The sequence below is a fragment of the Nicotiana tabacum genome, chromosome 4, assembly GCF_000715075.1.
Source record: "Nicotiana tabacum cultivar K326 chromosome 4, ASM71507v2, whole genome shotgun sequence".
Taxonomy (NCBI): domain Eukaryota; kingdom Viridiplantae; phylum Streptophyta; class Magnoliopsida; order Solanales; family Solanaceae; genus Nicotiana; species Nicotiana tabacum.
Genome location: NC_134083.1, coordinates 70,492,239 through 70,507,672, shown reverse-complemented (window position 1 = coordinate 70,507,672; position 15,434 = coordinate 70,492,239). Strand labels below are relative to the sequence as shown.

General features: G+C 35.0%; 1 pseudogene; it reads right to left on the bottom strand.

Annotated features, from left to right (window-relative positions):
• Positions 1-10,058: 10,058 nt before the first annotated feature.
• LOC107760118 (uncharacterized) lies at positions 10,059-13,799 on the bottom strand (annotated as a pseudogene).
• Between the last annotated feature and the right edge of the window lie 1,635 nt (positions 13,800-15,434).

The window sequence follows — 15,434 nt, the reverse complement described above, 5'->3', positions numbered from 1 at the left end:
CTTTGTATCAGATTCAGATGTACGCACAAAATACCAACTTCAGATAATAGATATTTGAAATTCGGCTTAAAGTATATATATTTATATGTATATTGCCTCGTATTTTATTTATATTTCGGAAATTTCGGATGTATAATCTAATAATTTATGTTAATTTATGTTAATTTATTATTTTTTATGTGTAGGAGTCACCCGAAGGTAATGTGGGACGAAAGAGCATGAGTTGAAGCAAAAATGGAACAAAATGAAAAACTAGGGCAGTGTAGCGCCACAGGTAGCGTGAGGCGCTACCTGTGGCCCAGTTTTCAGAGGCAAAAAATTTCCAGCGTGGGGCGCTACCCTGGGCGCTGGGTGACGGGTTTCACTCCTATTTCGTCCGGGACAAGGTTATTTCAACCCTACACGATCCCAACTCGTATAAAAGGAGACATAAACCTATTTTGGAGGTTATCTAGCATACTTTGAAGAAGAATTCACGTGAGAGAACACAAACCACGCTTGGAGAAGGCTTTCAACTAGTTTTTCTTCTCTTCTCTTCCTTTAGTCTCATAGTTTATTAGTTCTAGAGTTGTGGGTGCTACATGAACGTTGTAGTTTGAAGCTTGAATTGTTCTTATTATTTTATCATATTGATTTATTTATTCAATTATGTGCTTAATTATTTGATTGCTTGATTACCAATTAAATACTATCTATGAATCTATGATTGAACTCGGGATAGAGAATTTTGGATTGCAAATAAGATTGAGTAGAGTGAGATCTTGAACCTGAATTACGGGGAACAGATTTGCAGTTAGGATAGAGATATACCAAATCGCCTTGCTTGGTTATTATACGGGAGTTAATAATGTGTTCTTGTTAATCCTAATTTCATAGGAATATAGGTGTTAAGTTAGCTTGAATAGACGAGTAGTACTTCGGGAGAATACTACGAGTAATATTAACCCTGTCAATCAATAAACCAGATAAAGTAATTGGACAATTTAAATAGAAGACTCAACAGGATTGTTAGCTAACCCATAGCTTTAGAATATTGGCTCACATTGAATTCGTGTCTAATTTCGCTAACTTGTTTCCTTTAATCTCTTAGTTTACTACTCTAGATTAATTTTAGTTAAATATTCATACTTTAAAAAATCGCTTGAATAGATTAATGGTCTTAGTTTAATTTAGTAAATAGTTAATCACAAGTCCTTGTGGGTATGATATTTGAACTTACTGTAAAGTCCCACTAAAATTTCGCAAAGAAATTTAAGGTTTCGTGGTGCCGACGTAAGTTTACGTGTTTGAGGATTGTAGAATTATTTTGGGTTGAACAATACGCTGGGAGTAAAGGAAAATGTTTTGGCAGAAAAAGATATTTCTACGGCCCACTATGCGGTCGCAGAATGGCCGCAAAGTGAAGCAGTAATTGGGCAAGTTTGGAGGAAAGTCTGTGGTGCATTATGCAACCGCAGAACAGGTCTACAGTGCATTATGCGATCGCAGAACAGGTCTGCGGGTCACAGAACTGCTGTAGACCCAACCCGTATGTTCCAGTTCAGGGGCACCAATTGTGCGGCCGATTTGCGGACCGCATATCTATTCTGTTGTCACTGTGCCACCACAAATTGTGTTTTGGAGCTCCATTTTTCTGACTTTTATAACCCGGCCCTATTTTGATAAATAGCCTTTGGGGCTCATTTTGAAGGCAAAAATCTGATATTTTTAGAGAGAAGTGAGAGGGTTCTAGAGAGAGGAAGAAGCACAATTGCTTTGTTCATCAAGATCTTGTCCAAGCTTTGAAACCCAACAAGAAAATCTCACAAGATCTTCACTTAAGAGGTAAGGTTCTAACCCTAGTCTTCAATTTCGAGTTTGGGGTTAAAGGATGGGTGATTGGGAGTATGATTCTTGGGTGTAAGAATATTATGTATATATGCATGTACCAATAAGATTTTCGGGAAGATTGTTGAGCTCAAATAGGTAAAGATTGGGCTGTGGAGTGAGAGTGAATGAAATCTTGTAGAAGAGCCTTGTAGTCAAATTTGCACACCTAGTATTTGATGAAATGCTTAAATAAGCTGAGACCATGAATGTCTTCCTAATTTGTGTTCAATTTTGTTATATCTCAAAATAGATTGAAGTTGCTAGGATTTCCGAAATATTGTGGTAATTTAAGAAAAGCTCAAAGCGAGGTATGTTGGCTAAACTCCTCTTTTAGAATTGAACCTCACAATGGCCTTGTAAGTCCCATGTTGCTCATTATAAATTGATTATTCGGAACAAGCCTTGTGTCAAAAGATATATGCGTTCAAATTGTATTCCAAACGTTCTTCTTTGTTGAGTTACTATTTGAGAAGGTGATTAAACATGAGTTGTGTGTTAATATATCATGATTTAAAGCGTGGTTTTAATGAAAACTAGCATGTCGAATTGTGTAAGAAATCACATGTGTCTAAGACCCTTAATTTGATTAGTTGCTCAAATATGTGTCTAAAGTCTTGAATTAAAATGCCTTGTTGTTGATAATCTATAAGGATGCTTGAAAGTGAAAGAAGGGGGTTGGAGATGGATATTGTGGCCACTGTGCCAATAATGAGTTATACTTGTGTCCAAACGTGGCAGTTTTAACTAATGTTATGCTTTGTAAGTATTTCCAATGTGTCTTTAGCTCTTATATATATATTCATGAGTTGAAATTGCCCTTTTTGGGAAAAGTATTTCAAGATTAAATGATGTGTTTCTTCTTTATGCTTCTAACTTGTACTTTGATTGCCAACCATTTTACTTTATTCTTGGAAAGGAATTCATTGTGTTTAAGTCTTCACTGCTAATAACTTAAAGTTATAATTTCCGGAATACTCTATCTGTTGATGCTTATGTTTATGATCCTTGAAGGTAAAGAAAAGAAAGTGTGGAATATGAAGTACGGTCGTCGTACCATGAATAATGAATATTGTGAATTGCCAAAAGAGCTAAGGAAATATTATTGTTGTGAGTGGTTGAAACTACTAATGAAAGTTTATACAATGTGAAAGATGATGAGGTGAATACATTTATAATTATACTACCTTTGTGTGCAAAAAACAAAATATTTTTGGAAGTATCATTAGCAAACCGAGGAATAGTAAGTCATAACGCCCACACCCAAAACTACAAGTGCCGGTGTATGGGTGGATGGTGATGGATTGTGATTATTCCCCTTATTTGGGATGAGATTGATATTAGTTGTGAATTGGAAAGTCAACCCACATGGCATATGTGGGAAGGCGGCCTAGCCGATCTGGTGGAGATCGGACGCCATGTTGCACACATTGTGGTACTACTCTTGGTAACACATTTTTCGCATCACATGTCAAACCACATTGTCCGTGGGGAGATGGCCTAGCCGATCGGGCGTGATCAGACTCCATGCTAAAAATGGTGGTATATCGATGCGAATGATCTCCCAACCAAAAAATATATATTATTTTTCTTATTTTGAAAACTGGTATGTGTTAACTGGGCATTTGAATATTGTTGATTGTGACTTGTTATTTCTATGGTTTTCCCTTTCTTATAATGGTATTCTATTTTAAAAGTGGACATTTAGCTTTACATATTAGTACTATTTCATATGTACTAACGTCTTTTTTGTCGGGGCGTTGCATCTTCAATGGATGCAAGTGATTCGTCAGCAGGTGGTTTTGACCCTCGTTAGCAGTTACTCTCTATTCAGCAGATTTTGGTGAGCCCTACTCTGTTCCGGGCTTCATATCATTTGACGTTGTACGTTACATTTTGAGGTATAGCCGAGGTCTTATCGCCGGTACATCCATACTACTCTTCTGTCGTACTTAGATACTCCGTAGACAGGTTGTGGGTGGTATATGATGTTGGGAATTAAACTAGTAAGTGTTGGTATTTGGGCGAACATGTTTTTATCATATCAGTAAACTTGTTATATTTTAAAAATCATAAATGAATATCCTTTAGTAGTGAAAAATATTGTGGAATACTTGACTCTTCTCATGTCTATCACATGTACTGGTTCTTATATTGTTAATGGGCAAGGTTGGGTAGAAGGCATCTAACAGGCTTGCTTAACCGGGGTATCTCGGTTGAGCATCAGTCACGCTCCCCGAGGTCGAGGCTTGACAGGAATCCCCTGAGCTTAAGTAGAAGCCATAGCTGCAATGGTTTTTCTGCAGGTGCGACGTCGCAGAAGCGACATGGGAATTAACTATTTTACTATATTAGAATTTTACTTTTTATCTATTAAAGTTTAAAAATTTTAGTATAGTTAGTAATAAAAAAAATTTACATGGCATCTATGAATGAAAAGTGGTGAAATAGTAAGTATTCTTGTTTTTGTGATCCTTGTCGAACAGCGTAAAAATATTTCCAGGACCGAGTTGTGTGCACCATCTCAATCCTGTACTATTTGTGGTGGTAATTAGAATAATTGTCCTAAGTGTTGTTATCCGACTCCAATCCCGTCTTATGATATTTCTAATAATTCTTGTGAGTTTGACAAGAGTAATGAATTGGATAATGTGGCGCATTTTTGATATGCATATAAAATTATTAGAGGAATATGGAGGTTTCCGTGAGAAAATTACGAATGAGATGCAATACTTTATAGAAGGAAGAGCTGAACTGGGACAAGAGATCGACCAATTTGGCAGTTTTATTCATGATTTGGAAGCTCAATTGAGTGCAAGGGTTTATGCGTGTAACGTTCAACAATTTAGTGATGAGTTGTGTGAAGCTGAAAAAGATCTTGTAGGCCAAATTGAGGAGCTAAAAAGAGAATACCAATCATTATACCATATTTTTGTTGATGATGTCGAGGTTGAGGGAGTATATATTATTGAGAATGTCAAAAATAATGCAGTTTTGGAGTTGGAGCGTATTGGACCTCATTCTAAACACTTTTCAATATTGTGTTTGGTTGGGGACAGGAGAATTGATCCATTCGAGCCTATGGAGGAGTCAATGGATGAGGAACAAAGTGCATATATTCTGAAATTTGTGATGCGAAGGAGACAAAATGACATCCCTCACTTGAAGGCCAAAAAGTGCAAGATGCGATATCTATTGCTTGGTTCCTTTATTTTCACACCACTGCCCCAGAAACATGACAGAAAAATTGATGCAAAATTGAGACGCAATTCATATCCTCAAAGTGGAAGGAAAAGTTGTGAAAGTGACGGCGTCGTGCCGCGACGTTAAATCAAGCACTTGTTGGGAGGCAACCCATTTCTACTAAAAAAAATTGGTTTACTTATTTTTTATTGTGTTACTTTTGTAGTGTTATTTTTGTATTTTGTAGGACTAGGAGCATATACTCAAGGCCAATAAGCATGTGAAAAATCAAGCAGGCAGTTGGAACTAAGTGTGAGGTACTCGCACAAAGGACCATACATGGGAAAAGTCTGAGTATCCCATGAGCTGCTAATATTTCGGCCTTTGGCCTACCAGGGAGTCTCTTTTATCCTCTTGTTATTTACAGTGTGTATTGAGGACATTGCACAATTTTAAGTGTGGGGTGAGGAGATTGTCTGGGTGATTTTATGTGTTACCTAACTTAATTGTAGTACTCTTTCTTAGTGTAGTAATTTTTGTGTAAAGAAAATAAAACGAAAATTGAGAGAAAAAAATCAAAATATTTTGGACTTTTCACGACGATGGATCTTTTGGACAACTTTCTTGAGGGATTAAAGTCTAAAAATAATATTACAATTTATTTTTTTGAAAAATAGAAAAATTCAAAAGCATGTCTTTTTTTTTTGGTAGTAATAATCCCTTGTGATTTTTCTTTGTGATGTAGTTTGAATCGGGTAGTAGTTTCTTTTATTTTTAGAGTAGATTAGGAATGTAGGAAATAAAAGGAGGAAGATTGATGAACCCAGGTGCCCTTGACTTATTTGATAGTAGCATATTTAGGCTTTGGCATGTGGAGTATATTTCCTATGTGTTTGAAATTATTCATGATGCCTTGATGAAATTAGATAGCATGTCTTGTAACGCGTATGTCTCTTTTACTTGACTATTGTTCACTTTGTGCTTAATGCTTAATATCATGTGGCTCTGTGAATGCTTAATATCTTGAGAGTCGGAATGAGACCGTACTTAGTGAGTCGTGTTCCATGTATGCGGTGAGATTTTGTGTAGTCCATGTTATTGTGATTGAGTTTAAAACTTGCCTGATATGTGAGTTGAAGCAAAGTTTTAGGTGATACTCGGTTTGAAAAATAATTTTAGGCCTTCTTTGATCATTTTAGTGCTTATCACAAAATAAAATCTATCCCTAGTAAACTCTTTTGAGCCTATAGACTTTTATTTGGTACCCACATTACGAGTTGATACCCTTTTGTTCTTAATTGATATTATTTTGATCATGTTATCTCTGAAAATACTTTAATTGTGAAATGAGCGCTAGAAGAAGTAATGACTAAGTATGGGGTGGCTTTCCAGTGGAACCAATAAAAAAAAAGAAGGGTGCACTTATTTTGTAAAATAATACACCACTAGCGGAAATTAAAAAGGGAAAAACAATAGTAGAAAAAAAAAGAAAAAATATAGATGAATAAATTGTTGTCTCATTCTTACTAGTGGGGTATAAAGTAAAGTAGTGCTTAAAGAAAGAGGGAATAATCTTGGGGAGTGATCTTGTTTGTGAAATTGAAGTGGATTGAAGAATTTAAGTTTAAAGTTTATTATGTGATATGTTAAAGTGCTTAGGAGGGTGAAATACTAATCCTAAATATATCCTACCCGCCCCTTAGCTCACATTACAACCATATAAAGTCCTAATTGATTTTAGACCGAGTGAGCCTACATTAGTAGAGATTTATATTATGGGCAAGCCTATGGTACCATTTTCATACATGTGACTTCTTTGTGAGAGTGAGAGATTTTCTTTGATAGATGTGAGTCCTTAAATTATATTTGATCATGAGATTCGAATGTGTGGATTCAACTTACTCTCTTATTCTTGCAATGAGGGCACAAGGTTTCAAGAGGGATAAGTAACGTTATGAGACTTCTTTGTTATATTGGGTGTTCCAGCCATGAGTGCATTGTGATATTGAGTCGGCTTTTGAGGCTAGGATTGTTATGAGCACGTTGTCTTTGCTGTGAATATTTTTGAAGAATGGCATAAGTAATGGAAAATGTAAGTGATTGCATATGCTACAGTTTAATTGTTGCTATCAATCATGGCCATTGGTAGAGTATATGTTGGGGGGAAAAATTGAATCCCCCTCCCTCCCCCCCCCCCATGTTGATATGTACGTTGTTGGGGGTGTAGTTATAGTTCCATTGCTCGAGGAAGAGAAAGAGTTTAAGTGCGGGGTGTTGCTATTCGGCTTAAAGTGTGCATATTTATTTGCATATTGCCTCGAATTTTACTCATATTCGTAAATTTTGAATGTGTATCTAATAATTTGTGCTAATTCGTGGTATTTTTATGTGTAGGAGTCATCCGGAGGTAATGTGGGACGAAAGCGCACGAGTTGAAGCAAAAATGGAACAAAATGAAGAATTGGGACAGTATAGCGCTACAGGTAGCATAGGGCGCTACTTGTGGCCCAGTTTCCAGAGGCAAACTTTTTCCAGCGCTAGGGCTAGCGCCCCACGCTACCCTGGGTTCTAGGTGACGGGTTTCACTCCGATTTCATCTGGGACAAGGTTATTTCGACCCTACATGGTCCCAACTCGTATAAAAGGAGTCCTAAACCTATTTTGGAGGCTATCTAACATACTTTGAAGAAGAATTCACGTGAGAGAACACAAATCACACTTGGAGGAGGCTTTCAACTAGTTTTTCTTCTCTTCTCTTTCTTTAATCTCATAGTTTATTAGTTCTAGAGTAGTGGGTGTTACATGAACGTTGTAGCTTGAATCTTGAATTGTTCTTATTATTTTATCTTATTGGTTTATTTATTCAAGCTTGCGCTTAATTATTTGATTGCTTGATCACTAATTAAATACTATCTACGAATCTAGGATTGAACTCGAGAGAGCAGGGGCGTACGCAGGAATTTTTATAAGCGGTGTCAAAATTTATAGAAGTACATGAATAATAACTTCAATTATCATATTTCTAGACAAGAAATATTCTTAGTCTATTGGTTTTGCTGAGTTTAAAGTTAGAAAAGGTCCTGGGTTCAATTCTATTTCATCACAATTTTTAATCTTGCGGACTCTTTCATATATTTGCAAAAAAATGTGCTAGTTGAGGTTCGAATCTCTGATCTTCTAAAGCAAAATCAAGCACATAACCGACGCATCAAAAGACAATTTATGTCAATTGTTGTCATTTTTCCTACTTATTCATTTTCTTACAATATTAATACATATATTTAGTAAAACAATTTGACAAAGTGGTGTCGCGTGACACCGCTTCACTAAGAGTGCACCCGCCCCTGCGGGAGAGGGAATTCTAGATTGCATATAAGATTGAGTAGAGCGAGATCTTGAACTTGAATTATAGGGAACAGATTTGCAGTTAGGATAGGGATATACCTAATCGTCTTGCTTGGTTATTATACGGGTATTTTTAATATGTTCTTGTTAATCCTAATTTCATAGTAATATAGGCATTAGGTTAGCTTGAATAGACGAGTAGTACTTCGGGAGAATACTACGAGTAATATTAACCCTATCAATTAATAAACCAGATAAATTAATTAGACAATTTAAGTAGAAGACTCAACGGAATTGTTAGCTAACCCATAACTCTAGAATATCGGCTCCCATTTAATTCGTGTCTAATTTCGCCAACTTGTTTCTTTTAATCTCTTAGTTTACTACTCTAGATTACTTTTAGTTAAATATTCATACTTTAGAAAATCGCTTGAAAAGATTAATTGTCTTAGTTTAATTTAATAAATAGTTAATCACAAGTCCTTATGGGTACGATATCTTGAATTACAATGCTATGTTACTTGTCCATCACATACACTTGCGTGTGCGTTGTTAACGGTGAATTGATGCTTCTTTTATTTTTTCTTCATTTGAGGGGTTAATCAGCTGAACTTTGAGTAGAAGATTTTGGAACCGTGCTTTTGTTTTCTTGTCCTTCTTTTGTACCTTTTTTCTTTTTGAAACAGAATCTTAATACAGCTTGTATTATATAATGAGCTCGTTCTTACTAGCTTAATTGTTGTGTTATTATGACAAACTTTAAGCTCATCTTTTCATAAAGAACCCTAGGAATCATATTGTAATGATTTATGATTTGATGCCTCTTTCTGATGTATAACTGAGTCGCTTTACTAAAAGTAATGACATAACCTTTTATTCCTTGTCTTGTTATTTTGTCTTCAAATCCTTCCAATTCTATTGTACTACACATCCCACCATGCAACTCGTAATGAGAATGAGACACTTTTTTTTTACCTCTAGGATTTTACAGTTTTAATCTTGTTCACTACAATAAATATCAACTTGATTCATAAATGGTCCAATATATCACTTGCATATGTTTAGCGCAACATGGAATTTGTCTCTTTCTTTTTGTTTTTTCTGTTTTGTATGAAAGTTTTACCTTTTAGAGCTGATTATGATCGATCTACTTATAATCTCAACATAATCCTTTTCTTTTAACGAAAAATGATATGCTAAATTTGAAAAGAAAAATGATATGCTAAATTTGAAAGAGAATTTTCTTTCGCGTATACTTGAAAAAGGAATAACGTAACGAATAATATGCAATTGATTAGAGTTGCTATAAGTCATTGGAATTTGAACATCAACATTTGATACTACATTTTGAATTGAAATATTTCACCTTTTTTTTGCTAGAACGAAGGACTTTTAATTATTGAAGACAGGAATTAAGGAGAGTTATTATTACAGCATGAGACTGATCTTAGTCTCTAAAAGGTCTTTGCGGAAATTTAAAGAAGCAAATATTTAACCTACTAATAAGCTATTTTTTGGAACACTTTCAAAGGGATTTGACTTGACTTAGTCTAAGCATCACCCCAAAGAATAAGAAAATTATTCAAGATCTATAATAATATATATCCGTTTGATAACAGGAATTTAATTGAGAACATGCATGGGACTAACCCCAAAAAGATTAAAAGAAAGCAAACTTAATTAATATGAATTGTTTATTCAGATATACTAGTAGTAATTAATTACATACAGTAAAAAAAAGCAACTAGTATACGTATCACTTTTACGACCCCATGTGTACCCCTCTAACACCCAGTTTTGTTTGCCCTTTCCAAGGTACAAGCAGTCCAACCTTTGAGAAAGTTAATTGGTCCCATAACCTTAAACGAATGGCATCTCGTCACGTGTATCTCCCATGTGACCTTCGTCAGACCTTGTTCTCTTTACCCCTTTTCTCCTTTTTTCTCCTCACACCGTTACTTTGTACGCCGTTTCATGCATTAGTTCTTCTATAATGTCACGTTCAATTTCACTTACTATGCTTTCCACTTGTTCTTGAAATGGATCACTTGATATTCCAAGCTCTGTTTTTTGCAAATCTTTGTCAATCAATGCATCAATATCTTCAAGAACTTGACAATTAGCTGAAGGGAAGCTTCGTATTCTCATGCACAGAGTGTCAATCAATTCCTTTCCATTCATTTGACAACGTTGCCTTGACTTGAAACTAAAATATGGTTTCAAGATTTCAACTAGGAGCTCGTCCACTAGTTGGAAAATTAACTTTCTGTTACACCTCAAGGTTAAAGTAGAATTCGGGGTAGTGAAAATGGGGAGGTGAAAAAGTTCGAAGTGGTGAAAAATGGAGGGGTCAAGAGGGTGAGAATCAGAGTACCATTTGGCTAACGACAGGGGAGTACTTTTGTCGATACCCGTACGTTTTAGTATTCTCTGAATGTACTGAAATTCGGCTCCATCACCGGAAATGGTAGCACCGTTACATGTGTCGCGGTTCATTTCTTGGAATTTCGCGGAGAGGTTATAATGCTTGTACGAATGGCTCGAACTACTAGATAACTGTGTGTTCCTTTTCGATGGATGAATATCTGATTCCTGCTGCTGTGACTGTCAACACATACAAAAAAATAATGCACAAAATGTCATGAGAAAATTTTACTCATGTTTGAAAATTACAAGATTTAATTAATCCTATTAAGTTTGAAATTTATATTTAAAAAATAGTTATTCCCCTGTTTTATTTTATATGGCAGGGATGAAGATATATGAGTCAAACAATTTAATTTTAATGTTAATTAAAAAGCTGATTCAAAAATGTTACAAGTAACCATAATTAATAATTTAATTAAAATATGTAAAAATATTTGAAAAAATTGTGGTCATTGGGAAGAATATCTTTGACTTTCAAATAGTAAAAGTATAGTAAGAACATTTGTATTACCTGCTTAATGAGTAATTTGGTGGGTGGAGGAGAAGGGTCTTTCTTAAAGGGCAAAATGGTGGGAACGCTGTTGTTAACAAGTTGATTTGACAATGGAGTTTTCTTGCACTTCTTGTCTTTATTTGTTGCTGCTGCTGCTGAACGAACAAATGGCTCTTCTTTCTTGCTCCGAATGGCATCACAAGCTTGCGGTGGCTTCTTAGGAAGTGCACGACTGCATTTGTCACCTTTTCCCTTTTGAATAGCATTCTGCTGTAAATGGTGGTTCTGTTTCACTTGCTCTTGTTGTGAACTTTGTGGCTTGGGTTTTGTGACTGTTTTAGCTGGTAATGTGGTGGGGTTCTCAGGAAGTGGAGATAATGGTGAAAATCTAGGAGAATGAGAAGTTTGACTTTTTGCCGTGGATGAGTTGACTGGTTTAGTACTCTTGGCCTCCAAGAATCTGAACCTAGGTGAGCAAGAAGGAGTTTGTTTGCTTGCTTGGGCTAAAATCATGATCATCTCCATGTAATTTGGCCAAAACCTTAGATGTTTGTTTCTTTGGTTTAAGCAAGACAACTTGATCAGCATATTTAGCAGTGGCTAATTGGTCATCTTTCCTTCTGAAACTTGTGTTAGTAATATCATGACCAACTTTCCTGCTTACACTTTCTTTTACTTGCTTCACAATCTGTCTAGCATAATACCCTGGACTTCTGTTGTAATTTTCATTATTTTCATAGCTGCTCATCCTCCTATTCCTGGCCATATTTCTGCTAGCAGTAGAATAAGCCGAATGTTCAAATACGTCACCCATGTTATTCTCTTTGTTGATTTGAAGTGATAACCTGTGATGATAATGATCCACATCTGACCTCCTGCTAGCTGAAGATATTCTTGGCGTCTCTGGAAGTGACAGAGTACCATTATCACTATTTTCAAAGTTGCTCAATCTTTTGTTTTTGCTGTTTGACTGGCCGCCGTAGCTCTGATTATTAACCACGTTCTTGAACTTTGGTGAAGGATTATTGCAAGTGGAAAGTGAAATACGAGGGGAGTTATTTTCAGGGAGAAGATCAAGGCCCATAAGTCTAGCTACTAGAGTTGGGGTCTTGGTCCCCGCTGGGGAAGTGCTGCTACATTCTGATGAAATATCATCTGTCCTTGTTCTTGAGGTTGACGTTGACACTCTTGATGATCTGGAATCACAGCTTGTTCTGATTTGAATTCCCACCTGAAATATTTTACGTAGACCAAAATTAATTCACAACAAAATAATTAAATGTTCAAACAGCATCATAATTATCACAATATTCAACTTTCAAAAAACATTAAACATTAACACCCCAGACCTCCCACAACCAACCTTAAAAAAATAAGTCTATCGTTAAGACTTTGGGAAATGAAATGCTTATTAAAATATTAATGACAAGATAATGAAGGTAACGGTTACAATTATACTGACCGGGATATTCAAATTTTGGTCGTCTATTTTCATGGTTGAAGAAGACAATGAACTTGACAGAGATTTCCGTTCCACAACAAGCTCTTCTAAATCCAAGCTGTTTCTAGGTGCTTCAAGTCCTGCATTTTTATCAACAAGCTAAAATTAGTCAAACTCCCACATAACCTCATTAAAAGAAATACTTGAGAAAGAACCATAATTTTGTTAAAAGTTACTACCTTTGAGGAAAGAAGGTTGTTGGTGTTGTTGAAGGAAATCAGAAGAAGTTGAATGAGGCTTGAAAGAACGAGATTGCTGGTTCAAAGCCAACTGGAAATGAGGTAAATCAAAGATTTGGAAGCACATGCAACCAGCTGGAGGAGGAGCTTCTTCATTATTATTCACAGCTACTTCTTCTCCTCTTGATCCTCTTCTTCTATGGGTAGATCTATTGCTAGTACCACTGCCACTGCTGCCCCAGTACAGCCACTCTTTGCCCATTTTGACTGTAGACTGATATTATTCTCTCTAAAGCTGGTTGCACAAGAAATATAAGGAAGTTTTCAAAAGTTAAAAAATGAAAACGACAGAAGTAGTACTGCTTTAGCTTAAGGAGTAGTCACTGCAGACCAAGAAGTGAGAGCTGAAAAAGTAAGGTAGTGCTTTGTACAATGGAAGCGCAAAATACGGATTCATAGAATGGGATGATTTCAGTTACCTTATGATTTTGCTGAAGAAAAAATTTCAAGAAACAGTGGTAATGATGTATGCTTTATCTGTCTATTTTTCTCCCTCTTTTAATCTAACTAAGAGAATGTGTTTAATTTACAGTCACTCACTCCCAAGCAAGAAATAGCAGACCAAAGACCAGAAAACCAACTCTATCTATGTGTCTCTTTTTACCCCTTGGGAATAGAAATGGGGGAGAAGGAGAAGAAAATGCAGGAGATGACCATATGAATAAGGCTCTCTATATGTGTTTTTATATTTCAGGAGTAACGAGGCAATGTCCACTATTCTTACTCTTTGTGGGGTTTTAAAATACGAGATGTGGTTTATTGGGGATCTGCAATTATCTAATAAGTCCCTCCTTCCCTTCCCTGTTTTTTTAAATCATGACGTAGCTTGTTTATTCCCTCCTCTTTTTGATTCTCTTTTCTAACCATGTTTAAACTTAAACAACTCCACTTCCACGGTGGTTTTATTGAAATTTCAGAAAACTATACGTAGGATATATATATATATATATATATATATATATATATATATATATATATATATATATATATATATTTGGGTTTGTGTTATATACTCTCTCCGCTCACTTTTATTTGGCATGTATACTAAAAATACATTTTTATTTTTACTTGTCAATTTACGTATATCAAAAGAAGATAAAAAAAAAATTTTATGTTATACCCACAGTATTTATTACTCATTTCAAATCATTTTCTCAAATCCAATAAAATATGCATCAATTAATATGGGTATCATGGTAAATTATGCACTTCATTTATTATTTTTTAATGGGCGTAAAAAGTCAAAACGTGCCAAGTAAAAGTGAACAGAGAGAGTACTAAGGTAGTGTAGAGAACTTTTAATTAGAATATATCATTAGGTAAACAAGTTATTTGATCATGTTTGTTATGAATAAGTTCATGTTAAAATTTATAGTGTGAGCCTACGAAACTTAGATCAAGTTTTTTTATACTATTAATCCAATTTAATTGGATATAGCAAGTTGCTATATATTCTATTTTTCTCAATTTACCATATGAAGCTATGAAAGGACAACTTTATCTGAGGTGCAAGAAATTTATATATTATTGGTGCACAAAATTTAAACTCTATTCCCTTTTTTTCATTTTATATTTGTTTACGTTGTCAATTAGTTCTCTGTGAGTTAATATATAACTTGTTCAATTGAATGGCCTTTTGGATTCTGTGATGTTTCTAACAGTGTGCTTTTTCCTTATATCCTTTACTAATAATCAAACCCTCAATTTGTTACAAATGATGGTATTCGTTTACTTAAATTCGTGTACTTTCTAGTATTTTGAGAAATTGTGACTTTGTATAAAATTTACTAGTATAAGAAGTGTACATACTACATAGTTCTTTGAGGACACCCAACAAAAAATAAAATACAATTTCATCAAAAATAAATGACAAGTAAAGAACAGTTAAAAATGAATGTCTTAATTTACTCGCCTGTCGTCTTAAATATAATACACTTTCATGAAAAAGATTACAATAAATATAACCTCCAAAAAGTTATATAAACTGAAAATAGAGAATGGCCCACTCATCTCCACTTGGTATTTACCCTTTAATGCTATATTCTACATTTTCGAAAAGTCAATTCCAAGAAACGGGTCCAAAAATTCTGGAACATGGCAATAAATATGATCTCAATATACGGACTACTTATTTAATTTTTTGAATAAGACGTTCAACGAAGGCAATAAAATTCAAATTCCTACATAAATAAACGGAGAGATTAGTGATTCAACTATGTTTTTCCTCTTTGTTTGTTTTTTCCCCTTCACCTGTCATATAATCATTATCAACTAAAATTAACTCCAACTTGTAGACTTTGCAATGAATACTCTGCTAAACAAATTATGTTGGAGCAATATTCATAATAATTGTGTCAACAAACGAAGAGAAAACATAATT